At 43.1% G+C, this 18,669-nt stretch overlaps 1 protein-coding gene across 3 annotated transcripts in view; it reads right to left on the bottom strand.

The window, feature by feature from the left end:
• Positions 1 to 18,669, bottom strand: part of IQCK (IQ motif containing K) — a 142,389-nt gene that overhangs the window by 13,083 nt on the left and 110,637 nt on the right. The gene's annotated exons all lie outside the window — the stretch shown is intronic.

The following is an 18,669-nucleotide window of genomic DNA, read 5'->3' as shown; positions in this document are numbered from 1 at the left end:
CCTTGGGTTTTCGTTAGTTCCTCAATCCCTTTGAAAGGAAGAATTCACCTGCGTGCCTCTCCGTAGTCCCAGTATTTCAACCAATCCTGTCATGCCTCAAGACCCTCTTCCCCACCTCTACATCTTGACCTTGGCTGGGAAAAAGCCCTTCTCTCTTTCAGATCATTATACAAAAATCTTGAAGGAGGAGAGTAGAAAGGGATGCTAGGGACACTCCTTCAAGTCAGAAAGTCAAGACACTGACTACCGAGTAGATGGACTGGAAGGTGATGTGAAGCCTTAGGATGGAATCACCTGGAACTCTGAACACTTCTGGTACCCAGCCCCACCCTAGCCAATCAAGTCAGGATCTCTGGAGGGGGGGCTATCCATTGGTGCAAACACACCGGAAAACTGGCATTATGAGGTGACACTGAGCGTGTGCACTCCCCACAATGCAGCGATTCCACTCCTGTAGCCAGCCCCTGGAGAAGCCCTTGCACACGGGTACTGGCAGACATGAATGAGGATGTTCATGGTAGCGGAAAACTGGAAACAGCCCAAAAGCCCATCACCAGCTGACTGCATAAATGAACCATGATTTTCTGGAACAGTGAGTACACAGCAGCGAACCCAAACAAACCACAGCTACCGTGTCAGCTCACCTTAGCTTCCAGTATCGGAGGACAAGGTGCAAGGTGCAAGGCACAGAATAATACATATAGTGTGATTCTATTTATCGCAAATTAAATGTTGAGGGATGCATATAAAGATGAAGAGAATCTAAAGAAAAGCAAGAGAACGATTATCCCAAAGTTAGGGTAAGTGGCTTCATCGTGGGAGGGGAGACTTAAAAGTGTTCACAGTGTTCCTCTACCTTAATTGGGATGGTGGTTCCCTGAGTGTTTGTTTTATAGTTACATGTGTTTTACGGTTGCTATTCTATGTGTATTTCACACACACACACACACACACACCCCCCCGCAAAAAAAGGGTAAGAAGAGGGGCTTCCCTGGTGGCACAGTGGTTAAGAATTGCCTGCCAATGCAGGGGACACGGGTTCATCCCTGATCCAGGAAGATCCCGCATGCCCTGGATCAACTAAGCCCATGTGCCACAACTACTGAGCCCATGTGCTGCAACTACTGAAGCCCTCACGCTTAGTGCCCATGCTCCACAACAAGAGAAGTCACTGCAATGAGAAGAGCAGCCCCCACTTGCCGTAACTAGAGAAAGCCCATGTGCAGCAATGAAGACCCAATGCAGCCAATACAATAAATAAACAAATAAACAAAAAATAAATAATAAAATCTTTTTTAAAAAGGTAAGAAGAAATAAAGATGGTAGTATATTACTTGAAATTACAAAGTCAACTTATGAAGGTACGGGAAAGAGCAACTGAACTTTTTTTGGGAAGGTGGGGATGAGGGGTAAGTGAGTTAACTCTCACCTGTCACATCGGGAAATCAGAAGACAGTGTCTAAACTTTTCCCTAACCCTAACCTTAACCCTAACCCTAACCCTAACCTTAACCACCCAGAGAAACAGCTAAGAGCTCAACGTGACAGCCATAGAACATGATGCTCATTCACCTTCCTGTTTTATCCTATGTACCCATAACCACAGGAACCATGTACAAGGATTACTTTGCTAAAAATTAAGAAACAGATAAGGTCTTTCCTTAGTGGTTTTCCTCCTCCTGGTCTTGGCAGAACAGAACCTTGCACAGGTAGGTTATTCAGCAGAAGGAGGGAGGAGGCAGCAGGGAGGAGCAGGCAGGGAGGTGAAAGACCCCAGTTTCCACCTGAGTTCAGAGACATCACTGTGCTGGCTTCCAACACCAGCAGGCGGCTGCCTCCGTGCCCCTGCACGGTCCTCACCCCCCTGGGCAGGCTGGTGCGCAGCCAGTTCCGGAAGGGCTTGAGAGAGTGGAAAACCCCCGAGCGATGCGCCAGCCCTTCAGCTTCAGTTAAAGGCAGTGCGACAGAAAGGTCTTGCATACTAGTGAGTCCTGCTTTCACTCTCCTCCCCTCCGTTGTCCCCATGCTCTCTTGTTCCAGTCAGCGGCAGAGCTAAGAACCCCAGACATGGTCAGAGAAGCTGCCTAAGACGTAGGGAGGAAATTCAGGGAATACAGAGCCACCCAGCTACTCCTTCAGTGTTGCCTAGATGTGACCTTGGCACACAGGATCACCTGGAGCAAAAATACAGATTCCTGGGCCCCGCCCCAAACCTTGATAATCGGAGTCTGGGAATCAGCACCCCCACCTCTGTTCTTTGAGTGATCCTTCTGATGTGACAAGTTTGGGAAAGAGCGCTGTATCACTGTATCGCTCAGCCATCACTCAGTGCCTGTTTCCTGAGGGCCCGAGTCTGAGAGGGGCCCTAGGAGGGGCAAGACCCACAAAGTGCTCAGCACGGAGTCTCATCCAGAGAAGCACGCGCTACATGTTAGCTATTACTATTTTCAGGGCACAGGCTTTGACCTCAAGGAGCTCACAGTCTAGAGAGGGAGGCAGGAAAATTAACAGGGAATTAGAGATGCTTACACACCACAGAGAGAAGCTGCTTCAATCAATGTGCATCTATCACAGGGATGGGTCCTGAGGTTACAAAGAGGAGACTCGTTCATACTCTCAAGTCGGCAATATATATACATATATGATATATAATATATATTATATATATATATAAAAGAAGGCTTAAAATATTTTTTTATCCAATTAGCACCAATTAGAGTTTTTAGGATTCTGGGTAAATAGTAAGACAACACTTCTATGGTGCTTACTGGGCCCTTTGCACATTTGAAGCGGCAGTGAGGTACGTGCTGTGATTTTCCCCAATGATCGTACAGATGAGGAGACTGAGGCTCACAGGTTACATAAGGGAACTGGGGTTGCACTGTGGGCTGTCTGGCTCCTGCATTCATGCCCTTAACTTCTACAGGGTCATGGTTTCTCTCCCCAGGGAGATGAAGATTTCTGTAATGAAGACACAACAAAAGGTGTTGCTCCGCCATCACTTTCCGCATAGACAGCTTAGGAACAACCAAAATGCCCAACACCTGGGGAATGAGTAGGTATCTGATAATTTATAGATGATAAAATATGATGAAACCATTAAAAATGTGCTTTTGCAAAGTTTAAAGGAACACGGAAAAATGCCAAGAGCAAAATACAGTGGAATTTACAAAACTCCCATAAATTTTGATGATGCAAATTTTAAATTGCTCCATTCCAAAAGTTAACAATGTCTCTAAGGGGGACACTGTGGCTTCTGTCTGGTGGTGTTGAAAGCCAACAAAGCTGATGGCTCTGAAGGTAAAGTGGAAGCCAGGTTCTTTCACTCAGTCATCTCTGCCCCTGTTTTCCCTCTTGACTTTCTGAGAAAAAAAATTTTTTTTTTAAACAAGTGACTCCTATTTTACGTTTATTCCTGAGTGAGATGTTCATAATATATCCTTTACATGTGTCTGCCCTGTAAAAAAATTACATTCATAACTAAGTTGTGGCCCAGCATTTCAACTCTTAAAAAAAACTAAATGTAGGTAAAATGATTGAAAAGAAATGCGTGAATTTTTGTTTTCCCAAATATCTACAATATACATGCATTGCTATACCACTGGGGAAAACTTTCTAAAATATTTATCAGAAAACATACCAGACAGAAGAAAAACAGACTGTCAGGGCATCAACATTTACGTGGTCTTACTGTGATCAGGAAGAGTGCAGAGGTACGGAGAAGAGGGGAGGAGGAGAGTTCGGGAGTTGTGGTGTCTCAGAGGAGCTGGCCTCCCAGTATCAGCAGACCCAGTGTTTGGAAACCCCAGGGAGAGATCCACCCAAGGGTCAAGTTGCCTTAGTAGAGGTGACCATTCAAAAAATATTAATTAGGGGCTTCCCTGGTGACGCAGTGGTTAAGAATGCTCCTGCCAATGCAGGGGACATGGGTTCTATCCCTAGCTTAGGAAGATCCCACATGCCACGGAGCAACTAAGCCCGTGCACCAAAACTACTGAGCCCGTGCACCACAACTACTGAGCCCATGTGCCACAACTACTGAAGCCTATGCGCCTAGAGCCCGTGCTCTGCAACAAGAGAAGCCACCGCACTGAGAAGTCCTCGCATCACAACAAAGAGTAGCCCCTGCTCGCTGCAACTATGAAAGCCAGTGCACAGCAACAAAGACCCAATGCAACCAAAAAAAAAATTAATTAATTAAAATGTATGCTAGGAATAGTTTCTGACTGGAGAATTGGTGGAAAAGTAATGTTTCCTCCTCAGCTTGCTTGCTCACAGAAGGGTAGATTTCGGAGTCAAGCAGACCCAGTGTCCTAATCCTGGCTCTGCCATCTAATAGCTGGGTGACCCTAGCCCCGACCTCATTGCCTCATTTGAACTAACTAAAATAATCTTGACCTCCCAGCGTCCTTATGAAGATTAGGGAGATAATGACCCTAAAGTGCCCAGTGCAGGGATTGCTAATGTAGCAGGTACTCAACGAATGTGACTTCTTTTCCCCTGTGTGGCCTGTAGAAATACAAGCTGAAATGCTGCTAAAGAGTTCACTTAGCATCTTTTAAAACTCGTAACATGTCACTCATCTGAAAGTTATTTATCTTGAAAGCTCAGCTGTTAAACATAGCCAAGGATTTGAAAGTAAGCAGAAGAAGCCAGTGTAGATGTTTTGGAAAGTGTGCCCCAAACGCTGGTGTTTTAGTTGCAGAAGCATCTCTGAGACCTCTCTCAGAGCTTTTGTGCCCATTCTTAAAGCATCATTCTGGCAAGCTGAACTACCAGATCCCCTCAGAGCATAACTGAGTTTAGGAATGAATTAGTGTCTGTATGGCTGGCAAGCACATAAAAAGGTGTGCATCAAAGAAATTAAAGCCACAATGAGACAGCCACCACACAGCCACCAGGATGATTACAATGCAAAAGACTCATCACACTAAGTGTTGGTGAGGATGCAGGGCAACCTAATGCTCAGGCATCACTAGTGGAGGTGAGAAAGATGCCAACACCCTAGCAAATGACTCGGCAGCATCTTGCCAAATTACATACCATGTATGCACTCTCAGCCCATCAATTCCACTCCTGGCTAATCCTCAACTGAAGTGAGTATTTACATCCTCCAAAAAACATATATAAGAATGTTCATAAAAATCGGATACAACCCAAGTGTCCATCAGTAAGTGATATACAAACTGTGATACTATTCACAGGAAAAAATATTCCACATCAGTGAAAAAGAGCAAACGACTGCTGCCCTCAAAAATTTGGTTGAATCTCCCAGATGTAAAGTCCAGCCAAAGATGCCAGGCACAGAGTCCACACTGAGTTTATATTCATATAAAGTTCGAGAATCAGTAAAACTGTTCTATGGTGATAGAAATCCAGATAGAGTTTGCCTTGGGGTTGGCTGCTGCCTGGGTAGGGGTGCAAGAGAGCCCCCAGGGAGGTGGGGACCGTTCTTCACCCTGGTCTGGGTGCTGCTACGTGGTGTGTACAGACAGAGAAGTTCACTGAGCTGTACACTTAGGACTAGTGCAGCCTGTCTGTGAGTTTTACCTCAACAAAAAATAAAATAAAATAAATAAAATAATAAAATAAAATAGGAAAACAGGGAGGAAGAGAACAGGCACCAAAATCTGAGGACTTTTTCCTCCAGATCCAGGGCAGAATCTGAGGTGCCCTGACAGTCCCTGAGGGCTCCACACTTGAGACAGATTGTTAACAATATCACATAATTAATTAGAAAAATTGCACTTACTGAATGCTAGACTTTATGTCCAGGGCTTTACACAAATGTATCATCTCATTTAATGCCCCCAGCCATCTGGGAGGTAGGTGCTATCATTATTTCTATTTGCCGATGAGAAAATTAAGGCTCAGAGACATTAAGTAACTTGCCAAAGGTCACAGAGCTGAATAAATGGCCCTGCCAAGGACTCTAAGCCTGGTCTGTCTGAGTCCAAAATCCAGGGTCTTAACTATCATATCATACTAATGCAGGGTATGAACTGGGGTCCCTGATCACCACCCAGAATAATCCAACAGAGCTTAAAGTCAGGTTCTATGCTTTCCAATTAGGAAGGCAGGGGAGTGTACAATGTATTTACCAAGGCTTTTTTATTTTCTGTTTTACTGGAATGAATTTTAAAAATAAGATTATTTTTCAATTATAAAAGCAGTTTATAGGCATTATAGAAAATCTGAAGAACATAGAAAAAATGCGGAAAAAAAAAAAGTCCGCATGTCCTCACTAGAAGAATATGTCATGGAAGATTTTCTTTCTAAAAAGAAAGAAATGTTGACATGCAGAGGGTAATGTCAGTAGTCTGGTATGTTTACCCCCTTTTCTTAACTGTGCCAGATGTTGGGTTCTGTTATTTTGAGGAAAGTTGAGCCAACTTGGAAGCCACAAGGCACCGGGGCAGATTTGACAGTCTTGAATGTGCACTAATTACTGTTGCTGACTTCTAAACAATGTAAACTTAGGGTGAAATCTCCTGGAAGGCGGCATTTTAAATGGAAACATTTGATGCTGGAAGTGGCAACATTAGTTATATTAAGACTGAATCTCAATTTTGACCCTGGAAAGGATCTTGATTTCTGGAAAGGGAGACATTTAATAAAAGGCGTGTTTTTCATAGATGAGGGAAACTGAGGCTGCAACAGGGGAAGGGATGGGGCCGTGCGAGCACAGCTTAGTTGCTCAGGGCACACCTTTGGGAGCCAGGCGACCTGGCTTTTACCATCATTTACCAACTGGGGGACCTGAGCAAGTCTCTTAACCTGTTTGAAGCCTCAGCTCTCTCACCCGTAAAATGGGGGCAGTAAGACCTTCCTCCCAGTAGACTACGAGGGTGAGATGAGATGGTACCTGTTGCCTGGCAGATGGTAGATGCTCAACAAAATTATTTCATAATTATACAGATAATGCAGTGACTGTAGAGAAACTGGATAATATGCTTTTTGAAAACATTTAAACAAATTTTCTTTAAATCCTGTAGGTGAGCTTTATGTGCTACTCAAATGTGTTTATATGTCTATTAGTATTTTCTTTCTACATCTGAATTTATGAGGGTAGCTCCATTTCACAGATAGCATGGAGACTGGAGATTTAGCACAGCAGTTTAAACAGCCACCATCTAGTAGCATGTCCTTCGAAATCCTGCGTCTTCAAAAGCCTAGCGAGTCAGGGGTGTGAATGAACACAGACGAACCCTGTCAGCCGGGCCTTATGACTTTTTTATTTATCTCTGCATTCTCAGCTGCTACTGCCAAGAATGAATCTTCAGAAACATCCCAAGCATTTCGAATGAGCTCGGGTTATAAAGGGTTCTTATCCAGTTCAGACTGGCAGAAGCCCTGTATATTAAATGCTGCCTTTAAGTGAAATGGAAACAGATACTCCAGTTTATTTTTACACAGCTCCTCTGAGACTGTAACAAGTTGATAACTAATTGAGAAATTATTTCAGTCTGTACTTAGGGACTGGGACAGTATTCACTCATTATCTTGGTGGTTGGTCCAGAACCCGAGGCAGACGAGGCTCCCGTCAAGAAACTCTGAGGAATAAAAAGCCAATTTTATCAAACCTTAGAAGAAGGAGATGGGAAGTAACATTCCAAGAGTTTCAACCACAGAATTCTTTCTAATAGGAAGCCCTCGGGTGTACTGAAAAGAAAATTTGAATTTTTCAGGCCCTGATGGTGGTGAGAAACTTGCTGACCCCCAAACAAAACTAATTTTTAAAAAAGATCAGTCATAAAACCATTTACTCCCTAAAGGACTCCTAAACCCACCCACTTCTGTCCCGTTCCACTGCTACCAGGTCATCCGAGCCATCCCCTACCTGCACGCGTGCTCATCTTTCTACAAAGCCCATCTGATGATGCCACTGCCCTGCTAATGCCCTTTAAAAGCTCCCTGCTGCCCTCAGGATCAAGTCCAAAGTCCATAACCAGGCCCCGGAGGCCACTGTTCTCTCCCAGCTGCCCGGTGCCTCGCACTCTGCTTTCATCGCTCAGACCTTCTTTCAGTCCGCCTTCCCGGCTCGAGGTCTTTGCCTCCATCCTTCCTTCATTGAAAAGCCCTCCCTGACATTCATGTCTAGTTAACTTCTAGGGGACCCTATTCAAAGCCCCTGCTAAGGTCTGTAGAGGCATCCTGAACCTCTTCGGAGCGCTCGTTACAGTCTGTGATCACCGATTCGTGTCATTATTGGAATAGTGTCTGGCTTCCCCACTAGGCTTGAGTTTTCAGTAGAGCATCTGGCCGGTCCAGTCCTGCACCCAGAGCAGGCGCTCAATCAATCTTGGTTGAGCCAATGAATGAAATCCTACTCTAGCTTCCTTTGGAAGCCCCCAGGCCTTTCTCTCTCAGGCTCCAGGCTGTCAAAAGGACATACATCTTTCCTAGCAATATAAAGGATGCTGCGGCTCAGTGGGGATGTCCAGACTTCAGTATCGAAGAGGCAAGTATTTGCACCCAGGCTCCAGCGCTTACCACCAGCATGCCCTCGGCCTAGTCACTAACCCCCTTGAAGCTTGTTCCCTCACCTATAAAACTGGGTTCTTTGTGGATCTTATTGCACAGGGTAATCTTGATATTTAAATACATTAACTGAGATCACATACACAAATCCACCAGAAGAGTGCCTGGCAAACAGCAGAAGCAGCAGGTACTTAATAAATGGCAGTTCTTGTCAGGATTCAAACCGCTATTGGCCTGGTAGCCTAGACAAAATATAACAAAATATAATTTGGGGGCTGCAGCCTTCCTTCTTGCCTTCCTTAGCCAGCACCTATTGCATGCCAGCACCAGAGTAGCCAAAACAGTCTTGGAAAAAAAAAAGAATAAAGTTGGAGGACTCACACTTTCTAATTCAGAAACTTACTAAAAGCCACAGTAATTGAGACTGGGTGGTACTGGCATAAGGACAGATATAGAAATCAATGGAATAGACCTGAAAACCCGGAAATGAACCCTTACACTTATTTATTAAATTTATTTATTTATTTATTATATTTATGGTCGACTGATTTTCACCAAGGGTGCCAAGACCATTCAGTGGGGGAAAGAATAGTCTCTTCAACATATGCTGCAGGACAACTGGATATTCACATGCAGAAGAATGATGGTGGACCCTTACCTTACACCACATACAGAGAGTAACTCAAAATAGGTCAAAGACCTAAATAAAATCCCTAACACCACAAGGCTCATGGAAGAAATTGAGTAAATCTTCATGACCTTGGATTAGACAATGGTTTCTTAGATATGACACCAAAAGCACAAGCAACAAATGAAAAAATAAAGTGGACATCATCAAAATTTAAAACTTTCATGCTTCAAAAGACAAGAGAGTGAGAAGACAACCCACACAACTGCAAATCACATCTCTGATCAGAGACCTGTATCTAAAATACATGTAAAAATCCTTACAACTCAATAAAAGACAAACAGTCCAACTTAAAAAGGCAGAGAGGGGCTTTCCTGATGGCACAATGGTTAAGAATCCGCCTGCCAATGCAAGGCACACAGGTTCAAGCCCTGCTCTGGGAAGATCCCACATGCCCCAGAGCAACTAAGCCCCTGCCACAACTACTGAGCCTGCACTCTGGAGCCCGTGAGCCACAACTATTGAGCCCTTGAGCCACAATTACTGAAGCCCATGTGCCTAGAGTCCATGCTCCACAACAAGAGAAGCCACCACGAGAAGCCAGTGCACTGCAACAGAGTAGCCCCTGCTCTCCGCAACTAGAGAAAGCCAACGTGCAGCAATGAAGACCCAATGCAGCCGATAAATAAATAAATTTATTTTTTGAAAAGAGGCAGAGGATCTGAATAGACGTTTCTCCAAAGAAGCTATACAAATGGACAACAAGCACCTGATAAGATGCTCAACATCATTAGGCGTGAGGGAAACATAAATCAAACCACAAGATAGCACTTCACATCCACAAGGATGGCTATAATCCAACAGACAGATAGTAAGTGCTGGTGGGGATGTGCAGTAATTGGAACCCTCAGCTACTGCTGGTGGGGATGTAAAATGGTGCAACCACTTTGAAAACAATCTGGCAGCTCCCCAACCAACTGAACCTAGAGTTACCACATGACCCAGCAATTCCTCTCCTAGCTATATACCCAAGGGAAATGAAAACATGTGTCCATACAAAGTCTTGCACATGAATGTTCACAGCTGCATTACTCATAAGAGCCAAAATGTGGAAACAACTCAAATGTCTCTCAACTGATGAATGGATGCATAGATGTGATACATCCACACGATGGAATATTATTTGGCCATGAGTTGGCTCTCCCTCAAATTCGTATGTTGAAGCCCTAAACCCCCTCATGTGACTGTATGGGAGATAGGGCCTTTAAGCAGGTGATCAGAGTTAAATGAGGTCACAGGGGTGGAGCCCTGATCTGATAGAACAGGTACCCTTATAAGAAGAGGAGGAGATAACAGAACTTTCCCTCCACTATGTGGGGACACAGCTAGAAGGCTGCTTCTGCAAGCCAGGAGGAGAGCTCTCACCAGACCCAACTATGCTGGCACCTTGATCTTGGAAATCCAGCCTCCAGAACTGTGGGGAAAAAAATGTCTGTTGTTTAAGTCACCCTGCCTACAGTATTTTGTTATGGCAGCCGAGTAATACAAGTCATAAAAAGAAATGATGTATTAATATGTGCTACAACATGGATGAAACTTGAAAACATCGTGCAAAGTGAAGAAGCCAGTCAGTCACAAAGGCAAATCTATAGGAAGTCCCGTAGTGGTTGTCTGGGGCTGGGAAGAATGGGAGTCTCCTGGGGTTACAGCTGAGGGGAGTAGGGTTTCCTTTGGGGGTGATGAAGATGTGGCAAATTTGATTGTAGTAACGGTCGCAAATTCTGTGACTGTACTAAAAGTCACTGAATTGTATGATATATGAATTATATCTAAATAAATTTATTTTTAAAAAAGAAAGATATTTTGATAACAGTTATCTCTGGATAGTGACTTAAAATTATCTACTTTTTTGTTCAATTTTCCACAAAGGGTAAGTATTACTTTTCTAATCAGTTAAGAAGAAAGTTATTTTTAAAAATTCTGTTAAAACAAGTGCCAGCAGTGTTCTCCTTTTCTGCAAAGCTGATAAAGCTCACACCTCTACAAGAGTCAAATACATACTAATGACAACTCCTCCAGGTGGGCGGGCTTCTCAGTGTTTATTGTTGTCTCACATGCATTGTCTCATGTGAGATCCATGAACTCTTTGTGTTGTAAAAAAGGCAAATACCTATTTTCTTCCTGAACATATTATATCCTGCTTCCTCCCTAAAAGGATTTCAGATAATTTACAACAAAATATAGTTAATAAAAACAGGAAAAGAGAAAGCCAAGTCTGAAAAGAAACGGAGAATTTAGATATGCTAACCAGGAAGAGTCAATAAGTTGCTATAAATGAGCTTTAAACTGAACCCTGAGTTTCCTGGCAGACTAGGCAAAAAGGAAAAGTTAGGGAAGGAGTGAACCATTTCCCCAAGGGGAGCTACATTTTTCCTGGCACTGTTTGCAGGATAACATTTCTCATATGGAGATTTATTTTTGTAAAAATATCTAATGGACCATGACCCAGGAATTCTACTCCTAGGTATACACTCAAGAGATACTCTTAGATATCTACCAGGAATGCTCATAGCAGTTATATTCATAACAGCTAAAAGCTGGAAACAACTCAAATACCCATCAAGAGGAGAGTGATAAGCAACTGCAGTATATTCATACAACGGAACACGACACCCCTCGTGAAAAAGAACAAATTACTGATATGTGCAAGATGATTGAGTCACACAAAATGTGGAGTGAAGAAGCCAGAGATAAAAGATTTTTATTTAAATGATGATCAAAAAACAGGTAAAATTAGTCAAGGATGATAGAAATCAAAACAGTGATTACCTGGGGAGGGAGTGCAGGGGAGAGGTTAGGAAGATGCGGTGGGTGGGGTGGATTGACTCTGATGGGGCATGGAGGAGCCTTCAGGAATAATGGAACTGTTCCGTTTCAACCTAAAGCTGGTTGGTGCTTACATGTGGAAAATGTCTATTCAGATCCTCTGTCCATTTTTAAATGTTTGGGGTTTTTTTGTCATTGTTGAGTTATATGTGTTCTTTATATATTTTGGATATTAACCCCTTATCAGATATATCATTTGCAAATATCTTCTCCCTTTCAGTAGATGGCCTTTTCGTTTTGTTGATAGCTTCCTTCTCTGTGGGAAAGCTTTTTAGTTTGATGCGGTCCCATTGGTTTATTTTTGCTCTTATTCCCCTCACCTGAGGAGACGTATCTAAAAAACATCACTAAGACTGATGTCAAAGAACGTACTGCCTATGTTTTCTTCTAGGAGCTTTATGGTTCCAGGTCTTACATGGAAAAGAATAAAATAGGACTACTTCCTCATACTATACACAAAAATAAATTCAAAGTGGATTAAAGACCTAAAAGTAAGACTTGAAATTACTTAATTTTTAAAAATGCATGTGGCAACCCACTAATTGATTTCACCATCCACAGCAGGAAAAACACTGCTCTAACATGATTCAAAAATTTTATGATTTACAATAGTCACTGAACATTGTGGAACCCCTACTGTCTGTGAGGTATTAGACTAAACGTGTTACATGCACTGTCTCATATGGGTTTCTCTAGGATCCAGTAAGGGGAGTACTTTTATCATTTCTATTGTACAGATGAAGAAACTGAAGGTCAGAGAGGTTAAGTAACTTTCTCAAGATCACACAGCCAGTGACAATTTATCGGTGAGCATTAACTCAAGTCTTTTTAACTCAAATAACCTTGTCTCTAAGTTGGGCTTTTAGGAGGGTATTAATTTCATTTTACAGTTAAAAGATGGAAGATCAGGAAGGTTAAGTGCTTTGCTCAAAGATACACAGCTAGGAAGCTTCCAATCAGGGTTTGAATATAGATCTTGGGACTCCAGGCCCAGGACTCTTGCTGCCATTATTAGCTGCTAACTCTGGACAGCTTCAAATGTCACTCGGAAACCTCTTAAATGACAAGTCTTCAGATGCCACGAAAAGCAAATGAGGGCAACTCCAATACACATGGGAAAAGTAGAACATGTGCCACAGATTCAGTCTCCTCTACCTTCCTCCTGCTCAGCTGGGATGAAATAAAGCACTTTTTAAAAGTCTTTCTATACACAAACATATTATCAGCGACAGCATCATGCATACCTTTTTTTGATCTCTTGATACTTTTATTTTTCAGAATGAGAATGTATTTCTTTGATAAGGGACAGTTTTTAAGTTATTCTAAAAGGAACCAATATGTCCTTAACATCTAGCCTCCATAGCTCTATCCCTTTAAAATTTTCCATGTCCCGGACTAGTGAGAGTTGAGTCTGAAAATTGGCAAGACTCTTTAGCTGCTCACATCCTAATTTTAGATCCTCAGGGTGAATACTATGCATCAACAGGGTTGGACTGGTGCTTACAGAGAGAAGGCGGGACAATTAGGTGGGTGGGACCATTGCCCTTTAAACCAGGCTGACAGGCATAAAGGAACATGTGCTTCATGCCCTCAGCATTTAATCAGAGGTTGGGTCCTGATGGATTTCACATGAAACCAAACACCAGCCGATTTCTCTCCAGCTTAACTCCATAAATAGCATCTGTGCATTGCAGCATAGGAGGTGGGGAAGAGGAAGGACTCCTAAGCTGCCCAGTCTGCTACTTCCTTGCTGGGTGGCCCTGGGTACCTTGTTCACCCTCTCTGTGCCTCAGTTTCTTCATCTATAAAATGGAGACCATACAGTATCTACTTCAAAGGGCTGCTGAGAAGACTGAGTTCCCACTAAAAGATGTGCTTGGAACAGTGCTTGCTTCATAGTAAGCAGACAGGAATGTGAACAGTCCTTTTTATTATTTTAGAAAAGATGGATAATGTATTTCCGTTTATTTACTTGTTTGATTGGTTGCTTGGAAACAGTTCTGTTTACCTTAGATTGACCTTGTCCATAGGGTGTTTACCAAGCTGGATGACTTGCAAAGGGGATTGTGTAACACACATTCATTCATTTAACCAACAAATATTTCCCGAACATCTACCATATACACGCTGGGGACTGCGCTAGGAGCTGGGATAGAGCAGTGAACAACACAGAAAGGAAAAACCGTCCAAGCTGCCACAGGGAGCTTCCACATTCTAGTGCAGTCACACAAACAATAAACAAAATAAATCATTAAAATCCTGGGCAATTCAAAAGAATTAAAAACTTAAAATTTGTTAATCGGTGACTAAATACAATTAAATACACCACATAGTCAGACAATTTGTTTTTTTTATATATAAATTTATTTATGTATGTATTGGCTGCGTTGGGTCTTTGTTGCTGTGCACGGGCTTTCTCTAGTTGCAGAGAGCAGGGGCTACTATTTGTTGCAGTACATGGGCTTCTTATTGCAGTGGCATCTCTTGTTACGGAGCACGGGCTCTAGGTGCGCGGGCTTCAGTAGTTGTAGCACGTGGGCTCAGTAGTTGTGGCTCACAGGCTTAGTTACTCCGCGGCATGTAGGATCTTCCCGGACCAGGGCTTGAGCCCGTTTCCCCTGCATTGGCAGGTGGACTCTTAACCACTGTGTCACCCAAAAACAATTTGTTAAGGAACTAACACAGTAATTACAACAGAACGGATCCTCAACGTGCAGCCCCTGGAATATACACGGGACACAGGGCACCCAGCCATCTTGGAGCTGGCTTTGTCCCAGATCCCTCATCACAGCCAGGGTCGAAGGGCAATCACACATTTCTTTATTTCTCCAAAGATGCAAAGAAGAGGTGGCACCAACACCAAGTACTTAACCTGTGCTCATGCATGTTGTAATAAAAGTTTGGAATAGTCAGTTCTATTTGAATCATCCTGTAAATAACATGTTAGATGGGGACAAGCAGGGCAGAGGGGTGGGGGATTGCACTGAGAAGGTGACGTGAAGCAGAGTCTGTTGGAGGTGAGGGAGTGAGTCACAAGGTAATGTGGGGTCTGTGCCTTCATTGTTTCTCCTCCTAATTTTTTTATTGTGGTAAAATACGCATAACATAAAATTTACCATCTTAACCCTTTTAAAGTGTACAGTTCAGTGGTATATTAAATACATTCATATTGTGCAACCATCACCACCATCCATCTCTAGAACTCTTTTCATCTTGCAAAACAGAAACTCTGTGCCCATTAAACCAGAGCTCCCCATTCTCCCCTCCTCCCAGCCCAGGGCAACCACCATCCCACTTTCTGTCTCCATGCCTATCACTATTCTAAGTATCTCATTTAAGTGGAATCACACAGTATTTGCCTTTCTGTGACTGGTTTATTTCACTCAGCATAATGTCCTCAAGGTTCACCCATGGTACGGCATATGTCAGAACCTCCTTCTTAAGGAGTGTGGACGTACCACATATTTCTTATCTATTCATCCATTGATGGACACTTGGGTTACTTCTAGCTTTTGGCTACCGTGAATAATGCTGCCATTAACATGTGTGTACAAATATCTCAGAGTCTCTGCTTTCTTTCTTCTATATACCCCAAAGTAGAATTGCTGGGTCATATGGTAACTCCATTCAAAAATTTTTTAAGGAACCACTTTATCTGCATCATTTTACATTCCCATGAATAATGCAGAATGGCTCCAGTTTTTCCACATCCTCACCAATGCTTGTTACTTTCTATTTTTTAAGAGTATCCAACTTAATGGGTGTGACGTAGTCTGTGCCTTCATTTTTATTTTTATTTTTATTTTTATTTTTATTTATGTAACAGCTTTATGAAAATATAACTCAATACCATACAATTCATTCACTTAAAGTATGCAATGCAATGGTTTTTAGTACATTCACAGACAGGTGCAACCATCACCACAATCAATTTTACAATATCTTCATTATCCTCCAAAAAATCCCCGTACCTTTCAGCTCTCACCCCCATTCCCTCAGCCTCCTGGCCCTAGGCACGCACTAATCTACTTTCTATCTCTATGGACTTTCCTATTCTGGACTTTTCATATAAATGGAATCATATAATATGTGGTCTTTTGTGTCTGGCTTCTTGTACTTAGCAACTTCTCAAGTTTTTCAGTTTCAAGTTTCATCCACATTCAAGCATATATCAGTTCTTCATCACCTTTTATGGTGTGGCCTTCATTTCTGCACTGAACTTCTGTTGCACTTTTGAGAGCATGAATTCCAGACCTCTCCCACAGCCTACCCATTCATGGACTGATGGAAAGGAAGGGTGTGAGAACAGCAAGGCAGTATGATGCTGTGGAAAGTTCTAAATGTTCTCAGCTCTGCTCATTTAGCAGCTGCTGACCAAAAGCAAGTGACTTAACCTCTGAGACAGTTTCCTCCCCTGAAAGATGGGGGTGATGATATTTTACACTCATTCCATTTGTTGTAAAGATTAAAAATATAATAATATGTTTAAGGCACGTGGTAGACACGCATCAGGCTTTCGTAAGGACCGTGGATCTTTGCAGACACCACGGGGAGGCAGCTAAGGGGTAGAGGCAAGGCTATCCTGCAGGCTGGACACCATGGCAAGAGCAATTTCCCACCACCCTTCCTCTGCAAGCTCCATTTTCATCCAGAAAGTCACCCCTGGGTGTGACAGACCCAGGTGTGGTGATGGGAAAGCCCTCAATCTCAGAAATATGCTTCCCACTCCTCAAATATATGACCAAACAGCACTCGCCTTTAAACATCCCTACTCTTCCCCCCAGATTCTCCTGAAGTGCCAAATGCCCAGTCCACCCTTCCCTCTTCTCCCCTCCTCAGTACTCTCCGGCTCTCACTATCTCACCCCACGTTCTGCAGCAAAGTGCAGAATGTCCTCCATCTACTGTTTTTGCCTTCAATCTTGAGACCAAATTCCCAAATCCAACAGCCACCATCAAGACAACAGCAATACTTTTCCAAGGTTTGGATTTGCCCAACATTAGGCCTCTCTGCCCAGGAGGCAGGAGTTTCTACAGCAAACACCTATCAGATTTCCTAGTTTATAGAGATTTCCTGGCTCACTCCTTCCACTTTTCAAAGGAGAAAGCAAGCCCCATTTGGCTGGTAAATTGCAGAGCTGGCCCAGGAATTCAGATCCCCTGATCTTTAATCCAAATGAAATTGCATTAGCGAGAAGAGCCCTGCAAAGGAAGATTTTGAAACCAAAGCTCTCACTGGGATCTCGCAGCTAATCCACAGTATTAGGGTTTTGCTGATGTGGTTACAGCACATCCTCTGCTAAGAAGAAACCCATGTAATCGCTTTCTCTGGCCTCTGGCCTGACGCATCCTTGTAAATTTCCCCTAGGGGATTCCAATCTGCAGCCGGGATTGAGAACCACTGCTGCAGGTAAATTACCTGGAATATATTTTGGTTTTTTTCTTAACAGTTTAAAAAATATTACAGTATTTAATATTATTTAATCCTCACAGGCCCTCTGTGATGGGCCCTAACCGTCCCCACATAACAGAGGAGAAAACTGGGCTTCGAGAGGAGGAGCGCCGTGCCCCGACCACACTGATGGCAGACCCCAGAGCCCGTATTCTTAATAACAGCATATATTAGCCATACGCTGAGCATTTATATTACTACTAATAATCTTTTTTCTTTTTGGGGGGAGCTGCGTTGGGTCTTTTTTGCTGTGCGAAGGCTTTCTCTAGTTGTGGCAAGCAGGGGCTACTCTTCGTTGTGGTGCACGGGCTTCTCATTGCGGTGGCTTCTCTTGGTGTGGAGCACGGGCTCTAGGTGCGCAGGCTTCAGTAGTTGCGTCACTTGGGCTCAATAGTTGTGGCTCGCGGGCTCTAGAGCGCAGGCTCAGTAGTTGTGGCTCACATGCTTAGTTGCTCCTCGGCATGTGGGATCTTCCTGGACCAGGGCTCAAACCCATGTCCCCTGCATTGGCAGGTGGATTCTTAACCACTGTGCCATCAGGAAAGTCCCAGTTATCATTTATTGATCACTAAATTTTTTTTTTGAGCCAGACACTACTCCAGTTCATTTAATCCTTACAAAAACCCTATGGGGTGGTTACTAGCATTAGTGTTTCCATTTTATTGCCATGCAAATTGAGTCACAGAGAGATTAAGCAACCAGTGCAAGGTTATACAGCTGGTAAATGGGAAACTTAATCCAATCTGGTGCCTTGGGCCTTCCAGACATTTGTGGATTTATCTAGATCCTATGAAAGCATTCTGCATCTATATAACTGCCAAGAAGAACGCTGAACAGTCAGATGACGGGATGAAGCTGTAACAGTTGGAGGCAACCATCTCCATAAACTTAGACTGGGGATCTGAACTTTGGGGGCAGACCATTTAATAAAGGAAACCACTTTTTATTTTACTTATCCTTTCAGTAGAACAATAGGGGATCTTCGAGCATTTCAAGAGAAGGCACATCCTGGTTATGCAAACTTTTGCAATTTTTAAATGAAAGGAAGTATGAAAGTTGATGTCATCCTAACATCCCCGCCCACTGGCGAGTCTTAACAATAGAACTGATGAAAGCACTATCAAGGCATGAAGTCACTGATTTCTTTTAATCAAATTTTTATTTCTTCTGCAGGTTAAAATAGAGAAGGAACTAAGGTTTGTGGAGGTATGAGAGAAAAAATGA

This window comes from Hippopotamus amphibius, chromosome 9, assembly GCF_030028045.1.
Source record: "Hippopotamus amphibius kiboko isolate mHipAmp2 chromosome 9, mHipAmp2.hap2, whole genome shotgun sequence".
Lineage (NCBI taxonomy): Eukaryota > Metazoa > Chordata > Mammalia > Artiodactyla > Hippopotamidae > Hippopotamus > Hippopotamus amphibius.
The sequence above is the reverse complement of the archived record's forward strand: the minus strand, read 5'-3'. Positions and strand labels throughout refer to the sequence as shown.